General features: G+C 43.8%; 2 long non-coding RNA genes across 11 annotated transcripts in view; one reads left to right on the top strand and one right to left on the bottom strand.

Annotated features, from left to right (window-relative positions):
* LOC143839789 (uncharacterized) overlaps positions 1–7,445 on the bottom strand; it is a 39,984-nt gene extending 32,539 nt beyond the window's left edge. For all 3 annotated transcript variants that reach the window (XR_013231865.1, XR_013231866.1, XR_013231864.1), the window contains exons 1-2: positions 7,287–7,445; positions 2,881–2,944 (exon numbers count right to left, since the gene is read on the bottom strand). This is a non-coding gene — a long non-coding RNA (uncharacterized LOC143839789). The remainder of the gene's footprint in view (positions 1–2,880; positions 2,945–7,286) is intronic.
* The window catches only part of LOC143839788 (uncharacterized), a 65,198-nt gene that overhangs the window by 29,138 nt on the left and 9,117 nt on the right, over positions 1–26,943 (top strand). The window contains exons 3-5 of one of the 8 annotated variants that reach the window (XR_013231857.1): positions 7,088–7,253; positions 14,990–15,030; positions 18,442–18,477. This is a non-coding gene — a long non-coding RNA (uncharacterized LOC143839788). Of the gene's footprint in view, positions 1–7,036; positions 7,254–14,989; positions 15,031–16,916; positions 16,989–18,441; positions 18,832–26,943 lie in introns of those variants that run through there. The other 7 variants (XR_013231856.1, XR_013231858.1, XR_013231860.1 and 4 more) reach the window with 7 other exon arrangements.

Raw genomic sequence — 26,943 nt, 5'->3', positions numbered from 1 at the left:
GTGGTTGTTTTTTACCCTGGGACAATCTTTTATTACTACTGATCTCCAAGACTGTCAATATTTGTAAAAAGAACATGTGCATACCTCAAGAGACAGGTAGGTGCATATTAGATTTCCATGGTGAGAAAGAGAAGAACAGATACAAGGTGTCATGTAAAAGACAGAGAAGACTGCAGGGACCAGAACAACAACCGAATTCATTACCAGAGATCTGAATTTTCGCATCTGTTGCTGTGACTGGAAGAAGCAGGGGTCTCTGTTGACAAGCAAAGGCATCGGGATACGTGAGCACACGTCAGGCTGGTGCTGCACTTCACTGACAGGCTTTCAGAGGCTATTGCTATATGGAAAATCATAAGTCCTAAGCAGAATCACACCCATCTGAGCCATGGACCTCCGTCGATGTAAAAGGATATAACTCTGCTTGGGATTGCACTAACACATTCAAATGGGTAGCTGCAAAAGGTGAGAAATAGCACAAATTAAAGTTATTTCTCGAAGGAAATTGAAAGTTCCCATAACAGTCAGATTTCCAATGTCTGAAAAAATATATAAGGCACTGGTATAGACCCCACCATTCTTCAGCCTAAAGAGGTGTCCTCTAACTTAACGTTCCCCCATTGAAGGAAGAGCCAATTAAGTTGGAGGTACTCTCTTTAGACTGGGCAAAGGGTTCAAACTTACTTCTGTGGCACTATCAGATAGGAATAAACTACAATCCACTATATTGAAAGTTAAGTTGTATGAGGGCTTACACAGCTAAATTCAGGATCACAAAATATATGGAACTCTTGGGCAGAGTGTTCAAGATCCAAGAAACTCAAGCTCTTAATATATGCACTTGTACTCTTCACATTGTAGGATCAAACAAGCTGTGACTGGACAAGTCCATTTTCCTTAGGATTCTAATGTTTTTTTTCTCCTTGTATGAATCTTATAAAATGCTCCTGTATGAACTTATTCTAGTATCTAAGCCCACTGAAGTATAATCATAAAACTGAACTCTATGCCATATATATCATCCAGAAGGCCTCCCTGTCCAATAATGGGCTCCTGTTTAAAAGGGGAACTATTCTACTAACAGCTTAAGTGTTCCAATTGTCCTCATCCAGAAAAGTTTTAATATTATCTCTTTAAACCTGATGTCAGAGAGATCTGTCAAGGCTGGGTGAGTAGGGCGTCAATATGGCAAATGAAGCTCAGTGTGGGCAAGTGCAAATTAATGCACATTGGAGCAAAAAATTCCAACTATAAATATCCTGTGATGGGGACTGAACTGTGACAGTAACTGGCCAGGAGAACTCACTGAAGATGTCAACTCAATGTGTTACTGCAATTAAAAAAAAAAAAGGCAAATATTATGCAGGGGTGATTAGGAAGGGGATTGAAAGCAAATCAGCCAGTATTAAATTCCATTCAATTTTATTATGGTTGTCGATCAATACAAAAACAGCAACAGTTGTAGTTTAATTCCAGCCAGTTATCATAATACCCCTGTATAAATCTAGGGTGTGGCCTCATTTGGAATAATGTGTGCAGCTCTGGTCATTGTACCTCAGAAAGAATATTGCAGCATGAGAAGAGGTGCAGAAAACAGTAACTAAAATGATTAAGGGGGTAGAACATAATCTCTATGGAGAAAGGTTAACAAGGTTAGGGTGTTTTAGCTTGGAGAAATGACAGTTGACTTGACAGGTTTACAAAATTATGCACGTGATACAGAAGATAGAGAAGGAAGTACATTTCTCTTTCTCATCATGCAAGAACCTATGGGCACTCAATGAACCACAAGAAAGGCAGAGTATAAATGTTTTAATTAATAAATACATTTCTCCACATCATGCATAATTTTACAGACATTTATAACATTCCCCCCAGGTATCACTTTTTCTAAGCAGTTTCTTTATCATTGCCACAAAGGCAGGTGCTCTGATGCTCGGATAATCTTAACTGTCCTCTTCCGCCCTTTCCCCAGTTATTTGATAGACCCTTTATGCCCGGCAGCAGCTACTCCACACTTCCGCCATGCCGTTGCAGTGGGACAGGATGCCCCACCGTTCCCTGTGAACGCAGGGGGGCAGAGCATGCGAGGGTGCCCCGGCGTAACGCGCTCACACCTGCTTTGCGCCGAGGCCAGCCGGGTAAGTGGCAGCAGCCAGCGTGGGGGGGATATGGGCAGGGCTCGAGGGGAGTGGGGGGAGCAAGCCTCCTCCACACACTTTGGCGGGGGCAGGGGGATTCCCCTGCCAGCTCTGTGGTTCCACAGAGCCCACAGGGGCATGCAGTGTCCCTAGAGGGACACCATAGGTCGAGGCCAGGTGGGCCGAAAGGCCCGCACTGGCAATTATGAACAGTGTCGGCCTGCCGCAGCCCCTGTAGGCACCTGCAGCATCCAGGAAGCTGCGGAAGTTCCCACGTTTCTATAATGCGGGCCTTCCGTGGCCCTGGGCCAGGCTGGGCCTTGGATAGTAGTGCGTCGGGCATAATTGGGGATTTTCCCTGAAGCCCTGTCGCCACCACTTCGGGCATTCTGGCCCATGCATAATGGGTCATAGGCTTGTTGAAATGTGGTGACCAGAATATACAGAGTATTCGAAATATGGCTACATGAGGCATTTATGTAAAAGTGTGGCTATACCAGAAGCTTTATTTTCAGTCCATTTCCTGATGATCCATAGCAAGGAAGTTACTTTGTTTTTAATCATCACCAAACACTGAGTCGACATTTTCAGAGAGCAATCCAACTCAACCCCAAGGGCACAAATAGTAATTACTGTCCACATTTTCAGCTTGATAAATATTTCAATTGTTTATATTTCTTATAAACGAACAATATCAGCACGTTGTTTATTAAGAAACTAAAAATTATTTTTCTTTTACCTGCATGATTGAGACTTTTAACATCAAGAGTTATAGGCTTTTTTTCTTCCTGTTACTGCTGTACCTTAATTGGGACAATAATGCAAGATGTAATCAATATAAAGAACAACTTTCCTTAATAAGTTTTAAAAGGGAGGGGAAAACCCTGTGAAATGTTTTAATTTCTCTCTGCATTGAATAGTCAGACACTAACAGCCCAATCCTAAACAGGGGCCCACCCTTCTAAATCCATTGAAGTTAATGGGATTAAAAGGGCACAGATTTGTTTAGGATTGCAACACCACTTAAACCATAATTCCTTAAACCATGACCTTCTTCTCATAGCCTTTGCCTACCATAGGCTGCTGTCAGTCCTGTTGTTTATTCTCATTCTCTTGAATATCCAACTTACTTTTTAAAAAATAAGACTCGATCTTTATTCTGAAATTACTTACTCATGGTTACATTTAAAGATTGGTCAGAACAGGAATTCCTATATATAGTCGATCTGTAAGAATTTTGTTTCCATTCATTTGCTCAAATCTATTATGCACAAATTGATAAAGATTTAATTAATTTTGTTTTAATTTCTGGATTATCCCATGTTGCTTTCATCACTGTATTTCTTAACGAATATTTTGGAATATCACTAATATATCTCTAACTCCTTCACTTAATATTAAATGGTTGTCTTCAATGTTTTTTATTTACCTATTTTTGTTTAACATATTGTAATCATTAATTGACTTCTTTAGATTCTTTCACTTTATTCTCCAATGTTGTCTACTTCAAACATAACCCATAAATTTTATTCTTTAAACAAATGAAACTCAATCAGCATTTTTATTTCATATCCCCAAACTACACCAGCATGTTCAAGGCTTGACTTGGCAGGCCCTATGGGTACACAGTGCAATCTTAAAACATTTTTACTCAGAAATAAAACCCTCTAGATTTAATACTTCCAGATAAGTGAAAACTGAAATGCAGCTTTAATAGGGTTTGTTATTCAGATATTTTAATGAGATGAAGTGACTGTATTTCACTTCAAAAAGTCCATTGCTATTATCTGACTTGGCAAGAGACACCAGAATTAGTGCCAGAACTGAACAAAAGGAAGAATGTTCCTACAAACATTTAAGTCCACTCACCAAGGATTCTGACTAGAATACATGAAAATCCTTCATATATACAACTCGATTGGCCTTGCCCCATAGGAATTTTAAGTGGATGATCTTTTCAAGAAGTGAAATCTACTGAGGTGAGATCACAGGTATCAAACTATCTCTAACAGAAGATTTGGGGTTTAAATAACTCACCATAAAATCACCCTGAGATCATGAAGTTAATTTTTTAAAGAATTATTGCAGAGAGCTCAAATCCTGAAGGTGAGTAAAAGCATCAGCTGAAACCTTTTAAAAGTAATAGGCTATGTCAATACTAATGGGTTTCCTGACTCTAGCAATGCAATTCCTGTTTGAAAAATGGAGAGGTGAGCAAGGGGACTGCTTCTCAATGGTAAATATGATGTCATAAAGGAAACCTCCTTTCAGCAATTAATTCTCTATTCATTTGATAAGCTCAGTATTATGGGATATTTCCAAGAGGTATCAATATGTATAATTCCTAATTAGAGTTAGGCATGAACCTGGAAAATGGAAGTTCATTGGATTTGTGGGTGGTTGTGGGTCAGGGGGAAGTCATGAACCCTGAACTTGCATGGACCCCACCCCCTGTGTACATGAACCTTTGGATTCACTTGAGTTAACTGTTTAGCTGTTTCCTAGGGTCCTATTAATGTGAAATTCACTGTGGAGCCTCCTGACTGTTGTGCCACATTGTGGACATGGCTTCTGGGTCTTGTCCAGTGTCCATTTTTCTCCCCTTTGGCCCTGGCAGGTGGTCATCCACCCCACCTACCTTCCCATGTCATAGTTTTAGAGAGGAGCAAGGTATCCTATGAACTTAATAATGACTGAAATGAGCATTGGAAGCCCCCATGGGGGGCAAGTGTAACAGCACATATTATCCCGAGGGGCCACAAGCTTGGAGGGGCCCGGATGGGGTGTATCTCCCAATACACTCCCTGGGTCCTGGGTCAGGTGCTCTGATTTTTCACCTATCTACCTGCCTACCTAACCAACTATCTACCTACCCACCTACATGACAATCTACCCACCTATATAACACCTACTGAGCACAACGACCTATGAGCACTGGATCCAGGGCCCAGGGAGTGCACTCACAGCTACAGCACATCCTGTCCCCTTCAAGCTTGTGGATCCTCCTGGTCACCCCCCACTCTGCAGGCACACCCTACAGATCCATCATGCAGAAAACACAGCAGCCCCCCTTTCCCCAGAGTGGTCACAGTGACCTCTGGGGCATGACTGGCAGCTGGGTAGCCAAGCAAAGGCAGGGATGCCTGATCATCTCTGGATGCCAAGGCGTGGCTGGGTATGTTTTTGGCCTCTCCCTCCTGTGGGAAGGGGCAGTGACAGCTCAACCCCACCACTTCCACTGCCCATTTGTGCAGCATCTCCAGAGGTTTAATCCTCAGTAACAGAGGAAAATTCAGAATTCTGTTCTATGGCTTGTCTCTATATCTTTTCCTTTGCTTTGTCTGGTGAAAAAAAAGTACAAGTAGCTCCTACCATATAAAAAGAAAAAGATGTTCCTCCCTACACTTTTTGCATGACTGCCAAGAGGAGACACAGGGCAATGCAACAATTAAAGTGCTTGAGTATCACAATCCAACAATGTGCATAATATGCAAATGATGCCACCCACCTGTGCATTCCAAAAATAAATACAAGAAAAGTTTAAAAACACCCAGCAATATAAAATTTACAAACAGCCAACAATAGTTCAGCATAGACAAGATGCTAGTGAAGTAACAAAGCAAGATCCATTTGAAAAGCAACAATCAATTTGGCTAGGTATGTGCCTCATACCTGGTTGGCCACTGTTTATGGACAGCTGGCTACCACAGGAAATAATTCACCTTTTCAGTGGGAGCAGCGAAGCGGAGTGGGGGGAGGGAGTTGAAAGGTAATAATACCCATTCAGTTATGGGTCGCAGGGTCCCCAGTCTGCATGTGGAGCCTGGAAAACTCCCAGAACAACTGATCTCCAGGTGACAGAGCTCAGTTGCCCTGAAGAAAAATGGCTGATACGGGGGTGGCCTCTATAGCATCACATGCCTGCTGAGCTCCCATCTTTTCTCCACTATCCACCTTCCCCAAGCTCCACCCCCACATTACGAATTTTCCAGCAGGAGTTAGAAATCCCAACAGTACATCTACTGCACCGTAAGGGTGGGAGAAAAATGTTTCAATTCATGCTGCCTTTGTAGGTTTAAGATTTACAAATACAAATATGTAGTGAGAAAAGGTCATGTGCTTGAGGCAGTAATGCAGGAGAGGCACAAATCCATGTTTTAGTATAAGGTGCTCTTTCATTCATTTTATTTGCATCCTTCCCTTGACCCAGAAGTCATTACAATAATCCCATGAGACAGCCTTGGCAGAGAGAGAAAGTGTGAGCGGTCCACAGATAACCCAGGGAGTTCCGTTCCTGATAAGTGGGGGCTGAAAATTTGGGACTACTTGTTCTTAGTTAAACAACATATCTATTACACTACATTGGCTCGTTTGTATAATGCTAATGTGTAATGATGTGCAGCTGACATGTGTGATAAAAGTATTTCATAGAATCATAGAGTTGTAAGCCCTTGCACTATGCAGGACACTCACAATCCTATTGCTCATCTACTGTAACCTGCCACTCCCTTGAACCTTCATAGAATCAGCCTCTCCATCAAATGGCTATCCAGCCTCTGTTTAAAAATCTCCAAAGATGGAGAACCCACCACCTCCCGAGGAAGCCTGTTCCACTAAGAAACCATTCTGACTGTCAGGAACTTCTTCCAGATGTTTAGACAGAATTTCTTTTGGATTAATTTAATCCCATTGGTTCTGGTTTTTCAATTGTCACATTCCTGACATCTGTTTGTGTGAAATGGAATCTTTGCCTTATCCCATGCTTGAGGTAGCTTTCCCAACTTATAATCAACAATCAGTACCATAAAGCATTTAAAGTATTTCAACTATGAATAACAATCTAAGTTTGGATACCCAACCCATTAAAAACCTGCAGGATGTTAGCTGTAGTATGCTGCTGGTGCAGTGCACTGTTCTTGATTTGTTCCTGTCTTCTGCTGCTCCAGACCAACAAAAGTCAAAGATAGAGACTGCAAGTCTGGCTGTAGCTGCCCAGAGAAAACCACAGAATTTGGGTTTACACCACCTTATACGTCTTCAAACCATCCTCTTTTCAGAAGCACTTTTGAAGAAAGTCTACCCATCATTGACTCCTTTCCATCTAAAACAACTGTAAGTCACAACGGCCTCTGGCTTATAACTCACCTTCTCTTCTGCTCTGTATTTACCTCTCTTCTTTCAGGGCTAAACTTCTGGCTTTGTTCTGGCACACACGAAGTGAAACCTCAGACGCCCAAAGAGAGGCCTTTGTAGTAAGACATGTGGGGAGGGGCTGCCTCCATTTCCCATGGATGCAATATTTTATTTATGTTCTCGGCTCTTTGGCTAAGTGAGCCTGGGGGCTGAAGAGCCGCATTCATAGATGCTTTTAGCTATTGTCTTGGTTGTGACTGGGAGTCTTGGAAGGGAATGATTTTGAGCTGACCCTAGATGGAGGTAGTAGCAGCACATTGTCAGATAGGAACAGATAAGAAATCCTGTCAAAAGTTCAGCCCGCAGTGACTGCTAATGCCTTGCAGTGACTCACGCCCAAGCAGTGGTCTATTTCAGATCCTCCGTTTGTTCTAATGGGTGGTCACAGCTGCTTTGCCCAGAAGCTGTTTTGAGTGTGAAAATACAAAATGGAGAGAGCAAATCTTATTTTACTATCATGGCTGAGCCGCTGAGAATCCTCAGTATCAGGCTGAAAAGCCTTTTGGGGAAACCTCCCACAGGATAAAAGCAGCTCATCATGTTGGGGGAAGGGCTCATTGATCTATAGCATACAACAAGCAACAACATATTGTGACCAGCGCTTTTCTAAAAATCTCACTTTGATGACTGTTGTTTCCCAAGATGGAAAGCTTCAATAAGTTAAACAAAGTCCTCCTGGGCTTAGGCCAGAGTTTTGTCTAGGATTTAAGGCTGGTGCACACATTATCATTCTGTAATATTTACACTGGAGTAAATCCCCATCCCCACCCCCCTGTACTACAGGTAGTAGGCGGCACCTGACCTCTTTCTGTGCGACCCTCCAACCTGTTTGTCTGCTGCTATCCCCCTCAGGGCATTTTCCCTCAGACCCACACTAAAGAAATTTGCTGCAGGCATGTTCACAGTCTTTGGCACCACACACATCTCAGGGCCGTTTCCCATATTATACAAATCCCTTGGGGAAAATGGATGCTTTGAAGCGTGGACTCCATGGCATTGTGCCTCACTGAGGTTCCTGTCCTCCCAGGCTCCCTCTCCAAACCTCCAGGAGTTTCCCAACCTGGACTTCACAACTCTACCCCCCCCTGCATCTGCTGCTGGTGGCCAGGGGGGACCTGGCAACATTACCCTTTAACTACTGGCTGGAGAGGGTCTTAAAACTGTATCCTGGAACATATACCATACAGCAACCAAAGAGGAATTGAAAAGTCAGAATATTGTCAGATAATTTTTATCCCAGATTGAACAGAAAGTGGATATTTTAAAATCTCTTCTGAAATTAGAAGTGTCATTTGAAATGCAAAATGTGTTTGATCAGCTTAAAAATTCAGTTGCGCTAAATGTCCTAAAACACTATGCTTCACTGTTGCCCTCTCCAGAGATGTCTTTATCCTCTACTAGCTCTTGTTAAGATGCATCATTCTAGACATCATGGAGAAGCCCCAAGAGAGCCGTTGAGTAAAAGCAAAATCACAAGAAACAACCCAGTGCGGAAGCATTGAGATTTAACAGCGTCACTCGACAGCTTAATGCTTGGTTTCAGAGCTCTTGGCTGACTTCAGAATCACATTAGTACCAACAGCCTAAGAGCTTTATCATTCCATCTTCACAACACAAAATATGAATGCTATGGTGGTGTTTTCCTTCTTTGGCTTGGAACAATCTCTTTCTTCCCTTTTAGTGAAATTCTGTCTTAGGTCAAATAGAAGAGAGAGGGTGTAGAGAATTTTAAGCGAAGGAAAAGTTTAAGCCTCCTCCTTTGGACTATTCCAAAGTTGCGAGTTTTTTTCTTCTTTTCAGTACTTGTCCTATCCAGTGCCTGCCCTATTTTTCCTACATTTTCACAAAGGGAACTAAAGGCAGAACTGAAAATCAGTGGCAAGACCCAGATCCACTAATCTGTGTTCAATATTGACTGGTTGGTATCAATAGATGTGTTACTCATACTCATCCATATTCATTCTATCATCCAGATAGAAGACTATAGGACACAACTATGGTTGTGTCCACAAACCATTAGATTGGACTATAGCAGGGGTCCCAAACCTTTTGGCACATGGGGGCTGCATTAGCATGCCCCGTGCCTAAAGATGGTCACATCTTAAACTGAAATGTAATAAAAAATTTTAACCTACTTATTTAGATCAAAAGTAAGTATTCAAAGGTAAATGAAGAAATGTTAACTTTAATGCAATCTATTTTGGAACAATGTTTTACTGTGGAATCCTTTTATTTAGCTACACACGCTTACCTAACCAGTGTGATTTTTGTGGCTGTTTTCTGTTAGCCAAGGCATTGATGTCCAAATCAAGGTTTGTGACAGAGACTCTTAAAATGTCATGTAAGTGTTCATCTGTAAGCCTTGACCTGCACTTCAATTTCACAGTTTTCATCTTGGAAAAGGTTTGTTCACAGATGTATGTGGTGCCAAAGACTGTGAACATGCCTGCAGCAAATTTCTTTAGTGTGGGTTTGAGGGAAAATACCCTGAGGGGGATAGCAGCAAACAAACAGGTTGGAGGGTTGCACAGAAAGAGGTCAGGTGCCGCATGCGGCCTCAGGTTGGGGATCCCTGGACTGTAGCAATTGTTAGGAACTGGGTTATATCCTGTATGAACAAGGCCATACAATCGTGAACTATTAGTATACTAGGATGATACTAATAAAGAGAGTCCAGTGGCTGCATGAACACAGACTGCGTTGATTCAGAGTGACTTTGGATATACCACCTACTGATTGCAGAAAAAAAAATTTATAAGCAAAATTACAGAATTCAAATCTGGCACAAAAGGTTAATATCAGGAGTCCTCATCAGGGTATTATTACCAAATGACCTTTCTTAAAACCCAAGATTCCCCTGGATACACTAGCCTGAATTCTGGATACTCCTGGGAATAATAAGGCTTTTAAAGAACTGTGAACCAGGTAATTAAGAACAGGTGGAAGAGTTGCCTCTTTAATGGCAACATGCATAAAAGATTAAAATAGGCTTTTTTGCCATCAGGTTCAAACCGACTTATTGCTACCCTGTGGGGTTTTCACAGCAAGAGATGTTTGGAGGTGAGTTTTCCATTGCTTGCCTCTGTGAAGTGACCCTGGAAATTTGGGTGGTCACCTGTCCAAATACATACCAGGGCCACCTCTGCTTAGTTTCTGATCTGATTGGGCTAGCCTGGGCCATTCAGGTCAGGCCTAAGCAGAAAGCAAAACACATGGAAACCGTGAAATACAACAAAACTGCAATTTCTATGTATCTATTCATTTTGAACAATGATCAAGGAAACCAAATCATGCCTGAAAGCTTGAACATATGTAACGTATCAGGAAAAGTTAAAATGGTGACTACTATAGGGGGATTTTTTTAAACTGTCCATTCTTTACACATCCACAAGTAACTGACAATACCCATAAGGTAAAGCATAACTAAAGGCAGGCCTATTGAAAGGCCAACAGAAGAATTAGGCTCTAATTATTGGTCTTGCTCCAAGTATTATTTAGGGAAATGAAGTCCTCTTCTCCCAGTGCTGGTCAGAGTCCTTGTGAGAGACTTTGGTTCTAAATAAGCAAACTCTTTGGATTAAAGTTACTTTATTAGAAATGCAAGCATCCACATTGAAGGCATAGTCAGAACTGGTCCACAAAGCATAGGGTAGGGAATATCAACTCCCTTGTGGGGTCCCTCAGGGTGCGGTTCTCTCTTCCACACTCTTCAACATCTTTATGCACCCTCTGGCCCAGCTGGTACAGAGCTTTGTGCTGGCTGCCATCAATATGCTAATGACAACCAGCTCTATCTCCTCATGGACAGCCGCCTGGACTCCCCCTCGGAACCATTTGCTAGCTGTTTGGAAACGATTGCTGGATGGTTGAAGCAGAGTTGTCTGAAACTCATCTCCTCAAAGATGGAGATCCTGTGGCTGGGAGGTAGGGGGATGGACCAAAAAGTATGCTTGCCCACCCTGGCAGGGACACAACTTATGACTGCACCCCAGGCCAGTAATTTGGGTGTGACTATTGATGCCTCATTAACTCTAGAGGCACTAGTAAAAAAAAGTAGTTTGCCAGGCATTTTTCCACCTTCACCAGGCATGGCTACTAGCGCCCTACCTACCCTTTGAACACCTGGCCATGGTGATCCATGCAACACTCACCTCCAGAATAGATTTGTGTAACTCGCTCTATGTGGGCCTGCCCTTGACTTTTATGTCCAGTAGGTTTTAATAGGATTTTATAGCATTTTATTTGGACTAGCTATAACCTGCCACGAGCTAGTCCCAGGAGTGGTGGGTAATAAATATAAAGAATAAATAAAATAAATAAATATAGGAGCGTGAGGGGAGTTCCCAGTCCCCTGGGAACTCAAACCAAGCACAGTTCCAAAGAAGGTGTGGAATATTTGGGGAGGTTTGTATGCGTAAAATACAACAGCAGGAAATCAACTGTGAGGTGTCAAACAAAAACATCTGGGTTACATCAGGGCATATGAGTCAGGTTAGATGGACACACTAAATCACAGCAGAGATAATCATGGCAGAAATACATGGGGGTTTCTGACAGTCCTGAATGTCATTAATGGTGTTGAGCATAGAACCACACTTCTTCAGGTAATATTTTAATTAAAGTATAGAAACAGATTTTTGTGCTACAGCCTTTTGCAACAGGCCCAGCCCGGATATGACAGAGGAAATGAGAGTTGCTACACTGATGTGGATTACAAACCTCTGGCACTGCAGAATACATAGGATTTCTATTAGGGGCACTAGAGCTTGGTAAGAACAAGATATGCAAAAAAGAAAAGAGAGAAAAAGAGAAAATGGTAGAGGCAGCTTCTAGACCCCGAGCACAGACAGCTTGTGATCGGGAGAACCAGTCCCCATGGATTGGTGAATGGCCCCCTTAAGCTCCGAAGGCTTTCAGGAGCAGAATTTTGTGGGCTTGCATGCCTCACAAGGTTCTGCCAAGCTCAAATGTGCTTGGACCCCTGCCCAGATCGGGAGCTCGTATGAAAGTGAACTCTTCAAGCCGCCATCTTTCGCACCTCTCAGGGGCACTAGAGCTTGAGTCCAACAGGGACTGTAGCATTCAGGCCTGCTTCACCTCCACAGCCTGAATTGCCCAACAATACAAATAGCTGGTGAAATGGCATCAGGGAGAAAGCTTAATCCCACACACCCCCACAAACCCTAGGGTCCTGGTTAGAACCAGACTACTGATTTTGAAGGGGGGGAAGAGCTGTTCATGGAATTTCCAGCATCAGTTCTGGTATGACCTGGGAAAAATGAAAGAAACCATTTGTTTAATGCTAGCAAAGTACAAAATGTAAGAAGTGACCCTATGTCATGAAGAAGCAAGCCAAGACTGTCTGTCCTCCATGTTCCTACCTTTGAAAAAGGTTATGCAGAAACTTTCAGGCAGAACAATAACAGCTGCAGAACAACGTTTGAGACCAGTGGCACCTTTAAGAACAACAATGTTTTGTTTGTTATAAACTTTCATGTGCACACATGCTTCTTCAGATACAATGGAATGGAAGAAGAAGCTGTAAGGTCACCTCCATGCTTGAAATGGGGTGGATGGAGCATAATGGCAGGGTCTCATTTAACTGCTGCCAGCATTACACCTGTCCATCAATTTCCAATTTTGGCATATTTATTTCCTTTACTATATTTCCCCTCAGAATTAAACCCAAACAAATGGTAACCATATAAAATAAGCTAGTTAATCTTCTTGGGTTCTTGAATCTGTTGAACATCGCCATTATGCTGTGTGCTAATTTACTGTTCACCCTCTCCCTTTAAGCACGGACTGGTAGCTTACATTTCATTGTATCGGAAGAATGTACTTTATTTATCTTGCTCAAAGAAAAAACAAACGCTTCCAGCGCCCAAGGAGATCGAGTTGCATGGCCTCTGTTTACATTCATATCCTTCATTCAGACCAATCACCTGCAACCAATGTTAGGTAGGAATGTAAAGGAGGGTAATCTGTGGCCCGGCATTTTTCATCGTGGTTTAGTTTGGTCAGAAGCTGAAAAACACTTTGAGTTTTGCCCTTCAGATAAACCAGGAAGCAGCCCTCTTTGAAAAATGTCTCAGGATGTCATTGGAGTCTAATCCATGCCTAGCACTGAAAGGGCATAGAAGGTGAGAGAAGGATTTTGGAGCATTGCCAAAAATAAAATCAAGTCTGAAAGTTAACTATTCAGCACCAAGGTCATTTTGCCAGACACTTTGACTCAGGAAGGGGTTGAGTGGCTTTGCTGGATGCTGTAAGTTTACTTGCACTCTTTCGTTGAAGGGAGACCCGTATTAATTCTTTTGATAAATGGGAATCAGTTTGGCTAGCTTCACCAAACCAAGACTGGTCAAACCTGCAGCACTGAATTATGAACATGCACTGAACTGTGCATTTTTAAAAGGTCTGTATTTGCTAACTGTATTGGTTAAGATCCTCTAGATTGGTATAGCTACTGTATTTCTGCCATCTGCATTCAGCGTCATGGGTTCAGTAGAGTTGGTAGATATGGTCCTGTCAACCCATGTTCTACCATCCACCCAATCATCCCTGCCATGGCTCCCTTTCTCTGCCTTTTCTTCTCCATACTCTGCATGTTCCAAACAGAGCACCCACTGGCCCTCCTGGCCTCACTTTACCCTTCCTTCATAGCAGCAAGGGCCTGTCCTGATCAGGCTCTCCAGGAATGCGGATTGCACAAGTGACCAGGCTCCAACTGGGTGTCCTGCCAGCCATTCCAGGTGAGAGCTTTCCCTTACCTCATCCAGGCTTGCTCAACCCGCTCCTGCTTAGCCTTGTCTAAGCCTGTTACCAGAAGTCCTCCCTGATCCTTGCAGCCACTTGCATTCACTCTGAAAATGCTGACGATCTTCAGTTGGCATCATGGCTAGCTAACTTATAGGACCAAAAGGATACAGGTTAAAACATGTCTAATCCTTCCGGCTATAATAATCCAAAGATTTATTGATACAACATCATTGCGTACGGATCCAACACACACAGGCAAGCCTCAACAAGCTTCCTGACATATACAGCAGAACAGAGCTTAAGTCCAGTGGCCCCTTTAAGTTTTATTCCAGGCATAAGCTTTTGTGTTTAAGCACACTGCTTCAGAAACAGTGTATGTGAAAAGTCTGCTTGAACACAAAGCTTGAATCTTGCATTAAATTTTGTTTGTCTTAGAAGTGTCACTGGGCTCAAATTTTGTTCTGCCGCTCCAGACCAACTCAGCTATCCATCTGCATCTGACATATACTGAGTTAGCAAAGCATACGCCTGACACAGAAATGAGTAGTCTGAAAGTGGGAGGAAGCCTGATGGGGAAGTGCTGAGACAGAAACAACGAATAGCTGAAGATGGGTTTGCAGATTAATTTCACCAAACGTGCAAATAGAATTTTTCCTTCCCACCCCCATAATACACACACATAAAAGTATCAGGTGTTCAGGAAACATGCATACATTTGACCACATCATTGGAAAATGGCTGCTAAAATGGAATTAGATTGTTGTCATTATTATTTTTATTAATTTAATTTCTATACCACCCTCCCGGTGAACTAGCTCAGAGTGGTGTACATCATTTAACCATATAGAACATAATCAAATACCATTAAAACAGCATGCATTTGTCTCCCACAGGTCCTGCCAGTCCAACCTGGTTTCCTTCTATGATCTAAAAGGTAAAGGTATACCCAGTGCAAGCACCAGGTCATGTCTGACCCTTGGGGCGATGCCCTCTAGCATTTTCATGGCAGGCTCAATATGGGGTGGTTTGATAGTGCCTTCCCCAGTCATTACCGTTTACCCCCCAGCAAGCTGGGTACTCATTTTACCGACCTCGGAAGGATGGAAGGCTGAGGGGCATTTCCCACGGCTTAAAAATAGCACAATGGTTGCCGATTGAAAACGCTACTAATTTGCCATAACGCACGACGTCGTCAACAATCTGCAACAATCCTGAAACCGACCCGCCAAAAGCGCTTCGTTGTGGCGCTTTCAGGGGAATCCAGAAAACTGGATTCACCCTCCGGATAGCGATACACTCCTGCAACCAATCTGCAACAATAGCGCTAAAGACCTGTGCGTTACCATTGTAGCTGGTTCTTCAAAGTCCCTCCCCCTGGATCTCTCCTCCAAACTTCCGGCGAAGCGATCGCCATTTTTTTTTCTCGGAGCGAGCGGGGATAAACGCACCGGCGAGCCTCTTTCTGTTTAGAGGCTTCCCTGGCTTCAGTCCTTCACCTTTAGTCACTAAGCACAAACCACTTAAAAGCCCGTTTGCTGAAATAAAGTCCCTTTATTTTTTACACATAAATTCAGCCGAAAATCGAGCCCGTGAGAAGGGGGGGGGGAATTTTTTTTTATCACTCGAGGCAGCGTGCCAACGATCATACAATCAAACGATAGATCACATTAGGCAGCTGGATGGGTCTCTCCAGTGCAAGGAATCTACGTAGATTCGTTGCTATGGGTCTGTTTTTTTTTTTAAAAAAGCTTTCTTAAAGGGAAAGGGGCTGTTTGGGAGCATGCTAACGGCTGCCCATTGGCTGCTTGACGGCCAGGGGCGGGACAAGCTTGGCAATAGCGCTTCCTTTCTAGCGATTTCTGCCGAGACCGGAAGCCTGTGGGAAACGCTAAAAAAACGCAACTGATTCCACTACAAAGCCAGGTGTGCAAAACGACGAATTCCACTATTTTAAATGGCGATTTTTCATTCCGCAAACAATTTGCAACAAAGATCGCCGTGGGAAATGGCCCTGAGTCAACCTTGAGCCGGCTGCTGGGATCAAACTCCCAACCTCATGGGCAGAACTTTCAGGCTGCATGTCTGCTGCCTTACCACTCTGTGCCACAAGAGGCTCATCTCTATGATCTAGTGATGGGCTTATTAGACCGTGGAAACTCAATAAATGTTGGTTACCTGGATTTTAGTAAGGCTTTTGACAATGTTCCCCATGATGCTCTGATGGGTAAACTAGAGGACTGGGATTTTCAGATGGTTAGGTAGATAGGGAACTTGCCTGAAAACTGTTTGAGTACAGTGGTTGTCAATGGTATTTCATCAGAGTGAAGGAAGGTGAGCAGCGGAGTGCAACAGAGCTCAGTGCTGGATCTGGTACGTTTCAACATTTTTATCAATGATCTGGTCAAGGGGGTAGGGGGACTCTTCATTAAATTTGCAGATGACACCAAATTGGGAGGAGTAGCGAACACCCCAGAAGATGAGATCTGAACACACTAGAAAAATGGGCAAATGAGAACAAGATGCAATTCAGTAAGGATTAATACAGAGTTCTACATTTGGATCACAAAAATGAGAAGCATGCATACTGGATGGGAGATACACTTCTTGGTAGCAGTGTGTATAAGCCTGATCTTGGGGTACTTTTGGACTGCAAGTTAAATACTAGCAGACAGTGTGATGTGGCAGTAAAGAAATGCAGTCTTGGGCTGTATCAACAGAGGCATCACATCAAAATCACAATATGTCATAGTCCTTCCTACTGTATACCTCATTGGTCAGATCCCACCTGGAATACTGTGGCAGTTATTTCACTGGCCTCAACCAAAAGCCTGGCAGAAGAGCTGGGCCAGCTCTGCCAGGGCCCAGATCTGCTCAGGAAGCTCATTCTACCAGGTAGGGGCCATGGTAAGAAAACGTCCTGGTGCTGGTTGAGGCCAGATGTACTTTTGGGGGGCCAGGGAACACCAGCTGAGTAAAGCACTCTCTGTGGGGCATAGAAGGAGAGCTGGTCTCACAGATATGCGGGGGGGCCTGTACAGAGAATGTTCTTCTGGGTAAATACCAAAACCTTAAATTTGATCCAGAACTCAACTGGTAGCCAGTGCAGTTTCTGGCGTTCATGCTGGATATGGGCCCTCCAAGATATTCCTGTTGCCGGCTGTTTTCCCTGACTAGGGGCCTTTTCGCACGGGGATCTTTGTTGCAAATTGTTTGCGGAATGAAAAATCGCCATTTAAAATAGTGGAATTCGTCGTTTTGCACACCTGGCTTTGTAGTGGAATCAGTTGCGTTTTTTAGCGTTTCCCACAGGCTTCCGGTCTCGGCAGAAATCGCTAGAAAGGAAGCGCTATTGCCAAGCTCGTCCCGCCCCTGGCCGTCAAGCAGCCAATGGGCAGCCGTTAGCATGCTCCCAAACAGCCCCTTTCCCTTTAAGAAAGGTTTTAAAAAAAAAAAAACAGACCCATAGCAACGAATCTGTGTAGATTCTTTGCTACGGAGAGACCCATCCAGCTGCCTAATGTGAGCTGTCGTTTGATTGTATGATCGTTTGCACGCTGGCTCGAGTGATAAAAAAAAATTCCCCCCCCCCCTTCTCACGGGCTCGATTTTCGGCTGAATTTATGTGTAAAAAATAAAGGGACTTTATTCCAGCAAACGGGCTTTTAAGTGGTTTGTGCTTAGTGACTAAAGGTGAAGGAATGAAGCCAGGGAAGCCTCTAAACAGAAAGAGGCTCGCCGGTGCGTTTATCCCCGCTCGCTCCGAGAAAAAAAAATGGCGATCGCTTCGCCGGAAGTTTGGAGAAGAGAGCCAGGGGGAGGGGCTTTGAAGAACCAGCAACAATGGTAACGCACAGGTCTTTAGCGCTAGTGTTGCAGATTGGTTGCAGGAGTGTATCGCTATCCGGAGGGTGAATCCACTTTTCTGGATTCCCCTGAAAGCGCTAAAACGAAGCGCTTATTGCTGATCGGTTTCAGGAGTGTTGCAGATTGTCTACGACGTCGTGGGTAATGCCAAATTAGTAGCATTTTCAATTAGCAACCATTGTGCTATTTTTAAGCCGTGGGAAATGGCCCAAAGTTTTTTGTGCCTCTGCTGTCTGCATAACAGGCAGAAACCTGACTGGCAAAGCTACTCTTGAAGAAAAAGAGCTGAATGAAATATATTTCTGCTGGTTTAACAATTATTAAAGAACTTTTGCCAGGAAAAATGTTTGCAATGCATGCAGAGAGAAAGGGTATGTAAATTAGGGCCAGATGCAAAGGAGGAAGAAGCTCATATACATTTAATTGCTGCACAGGAAAGGCAATTTCAGCAACTAACATCTTCCTTTCTCCTGACATCCAGGTTGTCACTGCAAGATGGCCTGACCTCTCCCTTCAGGTCTGTGTGAAACACATCCACCCCTTTCCTGTCAGTGCTTCAAGCAGAGTTGCCAACATCTATGGATGTATGCCACAGTTGTTCTACAATAGTCCTTTGTAAGTGGATTGTCTGCTTTGGACAAGCCAGTACAGATCTGAAAAATCACTGACTGCAGTGCACCAATAGTATAATATACTATGATTTGTAGATGAAGCACAGATGATGTTTGTTACCTGCATGCCATAGAAAGTTCCAAGGACCAATTTCTACACATGAAGCATTGTTTTTCTCCAGGTCTGTTGGCAACCCTAACTTCAAGATATTTGGCCCACAAGGATTAAGGAATAGATCTGAACTTGACTGGCTAGTAGGAAATAGGATAATATAGTTAAGCTAGTTAGTTAGCTACTTTGTAGATATATTTTTACTTTACCCCTCCTCCAAGGAGCTCAGGATGGCATACATGGTTATCCCCACATCCATTTTAATCTCACAACCCTGTGAGGAGGAATATGCTAAGCAATCAAAGAGCCACCTTGTCTGTAAAACTATCAATTCCAGAAAAGCTCCCATTCTACTAAATTAAAGAACCTTTAATCCAATTACATATTTAAACCTGCATAAAAATCCCTTCGCTTTAGTTATATACATAGGTAAACTCCCCAAGTATAGAAAAACCCACAACTTTTTGTAAAATTACAGTTATACAATTCTTCACACACCAGAGCAAGCTGCACAACTGGAAGAAGAGTAAGGGAAGGGTTAAGATAAAGGCATTCATAAACTGACCCAATCCCCTGGCTACACTCCCATGAATAATGACCTGACTCACAGGATTTGTTTGTTTGTTTACTTATTTAACATTTATATACCACCCTTCCCTGAGGCTGAGGGTGGTTTACATAGAACTTAATGGAACAGGAACAATACAGAGAACCAGTGGCTATAAATAACAGTAATAATAAACAGTAGATATCAATAAAACAATAATATAGTAGAATAACGGAACAGTAGTGAACAGTAACAACTGCAGCATACTGACGGCCCCATTTTGGACAGTTCATGCAGTGATTTTCATGGGAGGAGGCTTGGGTGCCCAGAGGAAGATAATAGTTCTGGTCGACCTCAACCAAATGCCTGCCGGAGGAGTTCCCTTTTGTAGGCCCTGAGGAACTGTTGTAGTAAAACAAAGAACAGTTTTTCTCTGCAGTAGGAAAAACTTAATGGGCTGAACAGATTGTAGCCAAGGAAGTTAGGGGACATCTCTAGCAGGAACAATACTGCTCCTTTCTATGCCTGTGAAAATTTTGATATATTTTGAAAAACTGGACAACCCTCATAATTTCCACTGCCCCCAGACCGAGACCAGCATGTTCTTGGCCCACAGTGACTTGAAAGCCCCTTCCTTTTCATTGGGCTGGTTTCCTGGACCTCCAAAGACCACTTGGTCACCAGCTTCCTGTCATTCTTGCACAATTCTATCCCACCTTTGTTTCTTTCTATCCTCTTTAATGACTTACTTCTTCTAAAGCATTTTAATTCATGCCTAAAAGAGGAAGCTGCCAAAAACTTTGCACTGGCTGCTATACAACAGAAGTACCATTTGAGAAACTGAATCTGTCCACCGTTATGTCTGAAAATGGTATTGATAAGACCGGACCGACATTGACAATAGCTATCCAGAAATCCTTCCATAAATCCTCAAAGGAAGGAAGACATTTCAACATGCTAGCATAAATGCTTGATCTCTGAAGGTACAGTAAGGGGGAGTAAATATTGAGGGGGCTCTCCCATTGGAATAATTCCAAGTGCTATTGGGGGGCAAACTGACCTCTTATCTCCAGGTTGAAATAAAATCAAACTCCATTATTAGGTGTGTTAATCTGTACTTGAGGTCCAAAAGATTTGAGGAGGCAGTATCTTCCAGAGTGACTCCTAATAGCATAACTTCTCATCTAGTGTCCTGAACCAGGAGCTATAACCTAAATCCTGTTTCAAAACATACTGGAGACTGTTGGAGTGGCATACAGAATTTTAGCCCTAAAATTTAAAGCATGGAGCCATGCTAGTGCTTCGACTGATTTGATACCTAGTGCTAGCTTCATTTTTGAGTTGGCAATATATGAGAAGCCCCCTATACAGCATATTAGTAAGAATAAAGATTATCTGCTGATTCATGAACCATCATGATCCAAATTGGAATACCATAGAGAACTCCAATCCCACCATTTTAAGCCTCTGAACAGCCACTTTATAAAGTTACTAGTAAATAAGCCCGCTGCAGGCTTAATGCAGCGGGCGCTAGCGGGGCTGGTGAGGTGCGCAGGGGCTGGGGCGGCTTGGGGCATGCGGCGTGGTCCAGCGGCGCAGCCTACCTTGTGGGCCACGGAGCTGCTCTGTGTGCAGGTGGGTCGGCAGGTGCCTCCGGTGTTGTGGCTCCGCTTCCCTCGGTGTCCTTGCGACCCCTCCTCCATGGCAGAGGCAGCCGAACTGGGAAGAGGCTGCCGGGCAAGGCAGTGGAGTGGGCCATGTAAAAAGCGGAGGCTGCTGAGTGCATGTCCGAAGGCGAGTAACCCAATGGCTAGGGAATGAGAAGCAGACGACGAGGCCTGTCACCATGGCAGTGCGAGAATGGCAGCGGCCGGTGGCAGGTAGGCAAGGAGGAAGGGGGACAAGTGAGTCTTGCGTCAAGGGACCAATTGCAAGCCGCGCTCTGCGTGGCTCGCAATTGGTCCCTTGGCGCAGGACTGACACTTGGAGAGGCTAATTTGCAGGCGCTTTGCGCCTGCCGATTGGGCCCTCCGAGTGTCAGTCTGGGGGAAGGGGCCTATGGGCACCCTTCCTCATCACGGACAGGGCCCACCCTCGGGGCCCTTAGCCAATTATTTAATCCGCTCTGCTAGGAGCGGGTTAAAGATGGGATGGGAGAAGCAAGCAGCTTGAGGTTGCCCAGCAACCAAAGGATGCACTAATTGAATGCAGCTAACCTGATGGAGAGAATTACTTGAAGATGAGGAGAAGGTAGCCTGTGACTGTCCTTTTATAATCTGCAATAAGATAACTGGCTATGAATCAAAGGGAAGGGGAGCCAAACCAGAGGATGGTAGAGTCCAGCAAGTATCTTGCCACTTACTTCATTGTATGGCCTTGGCTCATGCTGTCCAATAATTGGCCCTTGCTGAATACACCAGGTTTGTGCCTCGTGCAGTTTTACATTCATGGATTCTGTGGCAATTATCCCCTATGTTTACTCTTACAGCCTTGCTTGCATTCCAGATGCAATCCCCATATGCTTTTATAGCATACTTTTATTTTAAGTACACACACACACACTTAGCACAGGACTGTGTTTAATGTCTAAGACTTTTCTCCTATATATCTGCATTAAAGACAACATTTAAAATATCTGAAAAAGAAAAGAAGACACATATTTATTGAACAGGTGTATATACAGATGGGGGACCAGAGAGTCAAGAAAAGTGACTATTGAGTTTCTACATTCCAGACGCTTTGAAATCAATACAAAAAAAAATTACAGCTCCAAACTTTTTACAAGGAAATGCAATTGAACAGGCCAGAATTTCTATCCATAGAAGAACTGTGGTAATCATGCTCCCCCTTCTGTTCAAGAGAGGTTTTATCTCCAAATTTCTTAATATTTTATAGTCACAAAAGACAATGGGAAAGAAATGGTAGTGGATGTCTAAGAGTTTTACAGACTGCAGCTGCTTCCACGTGGAACTTCGGTTCTGTTTGGCAACCAAACTAAAGTGGGTTTTCTTGGGGAGGGGATCGTCCACACAACACTTTCACAAACATGCCCAAGACTGTCCATTTCCTATCCTTGATACCATCTTTTCCAACCTGCTTTGATATAGTCTTTACAAGACGGTCCGATTCAGAGAAGGCTTGTACAAACACAGTACAGTACAGAACAATATAGTAAATATTGTTTTCTTGAAGTCTAAAGGTTAGACTGCCCACCCTCTCTCACAATACATAAGTCACAAAACCTACATAAGGAAGAATTCTTCAACTGGACTCATTGGCTTCCAGTTCTCAGATGAAGGTGTTCCTGGAGAACTCTTTCACTTTGTCAGCTCATCCAGTGTGGTAACCCGCTCAGCCTTCAGCTTAACTTGGCCTGATCATCATCTCAACTTGTACCCAGTAAGAATAAATACTCAATGCTCAGGACCTTAATCACGTTCCTTCCTCTAAATCTTCATCAGAATTTGGGCATGATGTTAGAAGCTTGTGAATAAATAGAGGCTTCCCAAGCAAAGAAACCTTGCCTTTCTTCATCTCTTATTCACTCTCAACAGCCTCCCTCTATTTTAAGGCACCACCCCTTTCCTGGCTTGTACCACTTGGTCACAGGCATTAGAAAACATTTCCCTTTTCACAACTGGGACTACTTTGCCCATAGGATCTGTTCTCTTGCTGCATTCTTAGTATTTCAACAGTGTTAAAAAGGATCTTGCTTTAAGAGCCTTGCTGTGGGTAGGAGGGGAAGTAGCGATCTTCCCAATCTAATATCCTTCAGAGAGAGAGAGAGAGAGAGAGAGAGAGAGTGAGAGTAAAAGCCAGAACAGCCCAGAACAAGCATTAAACTAACAGAAGTACCACAAAAAACAGCAGGATGCATTACAGATACTGGAAACAGAACATGTTCGTTATGTCCAATGTCCAAATCATTGATGAACAAGTTAAAACGCACCATACCTAGTACAAAGCTCTGCAGTACCCGACTGCTTACCACCTTGTACTGTGAAAACTGCCCATTTATACTCACTTTGTATTTCCTGTTAATTAACCAGTTTTTTGCGTCTGCAAGAGAATTTGTCCTTTTATCCCATGACTGCTGAGTTTATTTAGGAACCTTTGATGAGGAACTTGTATCAAAAGCTTTCTGTAAGCCTAGATAAACTACAACTACTGAGACACCCTTGTCCATATTTGTTCTCCTCCTCAAAGAACTCTAAAAGGTTAGTGGGACAAGTTCACAGTTGGCAAGAAGATTGTTACTGAGATGAAAACAGGAGCATTTTGTTTTTCCTGTACTTGGGATAAGCCACTATTTATGGTAGTAGTTGGACAAAGATTTGAGGTCCCTAAGTATCTCTTCAGTCCTTTCAATTGATTTGTGCCTTACTGCAATTGCCATATCATCGGTGTAAGCAAACGTCCTGGATATAATCTCAGGAACATCAGAGATATCTAGATTGAAAAGGACTGGAGCAAGAACCAAGTCCTGGGGTAGACCATTATTCAGTTTTCTCTGCTTGCCAATTGATTGACCACTAATAATTTGGAAAGTCCTATTGCTTAGCATGGTATTTAAAAGTCCAAATAATGTTCTGCAGAGGAAAACTTGTAAAAACATGCTGGACAATGGATGACAGTCTTTATCTATGCAAATGTAGGGCTTTAGAAAGCCATATTAAAGGAGTACATGGAGGTGAGGTAGTGATTTATAACTGTAGGTCTTGCTCTGCTTAGGGTCAATCGGATTGCTCTGCTTAGAGCCAATCAGAGGCAGCAGCTGGCTGCCTGAAAGGTATAAAAGTGCATGCATTTGCCTGTTTCTTTCTGTTCAGTAGCCTGTTGCTGGAGTTGCTAAATAAAAAGAGCTGTTCTGAAGAACTGGAGTCTGTGATCACTGAACCCACAGGCTTAATAGTATCCATATAGAAAGGGAAAGTCTACATCTCCCTAGTCCTACCCACAGCATTATTTTCCCTGCTGCATTTGCCTGTGATGGTTACCCCAAAAGCATTCCTCCCTTCTCAGACTGCAAATTGCAAACCTCATATGACATACTCATAAGTAAACATTCCCAGGGCAGAGGCTTTTCCTGGCTGCCCTGGGTCCCAGAGGGCTGCCAGGAGGAGATTTCTGGGCTTCCCATAGACCTCCCCCAGAAGGTGCACAGAGGTGCACAGAGACTGTGCCAGGAGGTAGCTTGCTCTACCACCACCACCACCTATCCTCTATGAAAGAGGCCAGGGCAACTTGCTGGCAGCAGAGCATGCTCTTCCACCCAGCAAACTTCTGAAAGTGGCAGGAACTTGGAGGCAGAGAGCGGTGCACTTATAAGCCTTTCCTGGCTGTGAGCGTCCTCCTGATTGGGGCTAAACAATCAGGGCAGGGTCTTCCTGGCTGAGAACCGTGATGTACTTATGAGTAAACATTCCCAGGGTAGAGGCTTTTCCTGGCCATTCAGGGTCCCAGAGGGCCAGCAGGGGACCATTTCAGGGCCTCCCACAGTTTCAGAGGTTTGTTGAGTGGAAGAGGAGGGGGGACCCTGTCTATTAAGACTTGGATCCCCACTATGTTGCAGAGCCTATGGCCAATTTATACTGTAACTAGTAGTAGAGCCCGCTGAAACCAAAATTCAGCGGGCACTAGGGGCCTGGGGAGCTTTCCCCCCCCCATCTTGAAAAAAGCTCCCCAGGCCCCGGATCGCCTTCCCTGGGGCCTGGGGAGCTTTTTTCTCCCCCCCCCCCCCGATCCTGCAAAAAGCTCCCCAGGCTCCGGGGAAGGCGCTCCGCGGCTCTGCGAGCCACGGATCGCCTTCCCTGGGGCCTGGGGAGCTTTTTTCTCCCCCCCCCCCGATCCTGCAAAAAGCTCCCCAGGCTCCGGGGAAGGCGCTCCGCGGCTCTGCGAGCCACGGATCGCCTTCCCTGGGGCCTGGGGAGCTTTTTTCTTTCCCCCCCGATCCTGCAAAAAGCTCCCCAGGCCCCGGGGAAGGGGCTGAGCAGCCCAGCGAGCCGGCCAGCAGCCTCCCCGGGGTCTTGGGAGCCGTTGCTGTTTCGAAGTCGGGGGCCAGAGAGCATACCTTCGCTGTCGGCGGCCAGCAGAGCAATGGCCGCTGGAGCGAAGGTAAGCTCTGGTGGGGGGTAGGGCGGGTTGGGAGGCGCTTCGCGCCTCCCAATTGGTTGTAGTCTGGGAAAACAGCCAATCAGCAGCCGCGCTGTGCGCGGCTGCTGATTGGCAGTTTGGGGCTGGACTGACAAGCAGAGGGCCCAATCGGGAGGCGCTTCGCGCCTCCCGATTGGGCCCTCTGCTTGTCAGTCCAGGGGAAGGGGCCTATTGGCACCCTTCTTCATCCCGGACAGGGCCTGCCCTCGGGGCCCTTACTGTTTTATTTCTTCCGCTCCGCCAGGAGCGGTTAAAGATATTTGATCTCTAAGACTGCAGGAATTTGGAATTTTGGTAAAGTTGAAGTGTACTCATTGAAATACATATAGAGGGACAGGCCACTGTATAAAAATTGCTTTTGAAAATGGATTAATTTATCTGGATATTGTCCTGGCTTGGTCCACCTCAAGTATATTGTAATACAATAAAATAAGGACAGAGACTATAATTGAGATAGATTTATGCTTATTTGGAACACCGTTTTGGTTGGTCAATTTCTTCTTTTTGCTGCATCCATGAACCAACTTGCTTTCTTCGTTTCATTGTGCTTATCAGCCAACCAGGCACTCTGTTAACTTTCAGGACAGAGTTGACTAATCAAGTTGACTAATCAATATCCTTCAGGTTATGGGCTCAGCACATATCATAGTTTTTTTTAATGATATCATTTTAATGAATGTATTATTTTTTTGCAAAACAGCCTTTGAAGATTATCCATCCTTTCCTTTAAAGGCTCTCCCAGTTACAAAATTGATCTTTCAGGAGGGTAGGTCAGTCAACAGTGAAAGAGCTAGATTCAAGTCCAATAGCATCCTGGAGACAAAGAAGAATTTTGGGATATAAGTTTCCAAGAGTCAAAGTTCCCTTCAACAGATACCAGTACTTTTAAATTAGTCTTTTGTTTCTGAAATAGAAATTACCCAATTGCCAACCAATTTAATTTCCAGACACATCTGAACATTATGTGTTGACATAATCCTGATACACTGATATGGCCAAATAGTTCATACTCCTTCAATAGGGACAGAATAGATATATATTTTTAAAATTATGACTGTAACACATCTCGTATCTGCCCAGAAGTTGCATTGAATATCCTTTCTACCTCTGAATATATAATCTATCCATGAATATTGTAATGAATATGCTTTCTATCCAGCTACCAATATCAAGCCATTCCTTACTCGGGAAATGTTAATCATTCACTTTCCACAATGTAATTGTAGAGTCCTTTTCAGATTCAGTGAACCAGACCACGAATAACGTCAGTGTAAACAAATATCCCAGTCCAATATTCCAGTAATTTAACAACAATATTGAAACAGCACTATTGACATTAGCAAGGTGGGGTATTTTAATAGTAAAAGGGATTGCCTTTTCATTTATTGTGTATCTTAAAATAATGTGACCTTTTTTTCACTCCTGTGCCATTAACTGCCCTCTGATGCATATATATTGTCATGTATCTCCTCGTGCTGAGATGTGACACTGGTTCATTTCTACAGCTCAAGCTACTGGCTGTTAAAAATCTCCCCCCACCCCTGGTCAGTTGCCTATGAT

This window comes from Paroedura picta, chromosome 6, assembly GCF_049243985.1.
Source record: "Paroedura picta isolate Pp20150507F chromosome 6, Ppicta_v3.0, whole genome shotgun sequence".
Classification (NCBI taxonomy): domain Eukaryota; kingdom Metazoa; phylum Chordata; class Lepidosauria; order Squamata; family Gekkonidae; genus Paroedura; species Paroedura picta.
This window is presented reverse-complemented; position numbering and strand designations above follow the sequence as displayed.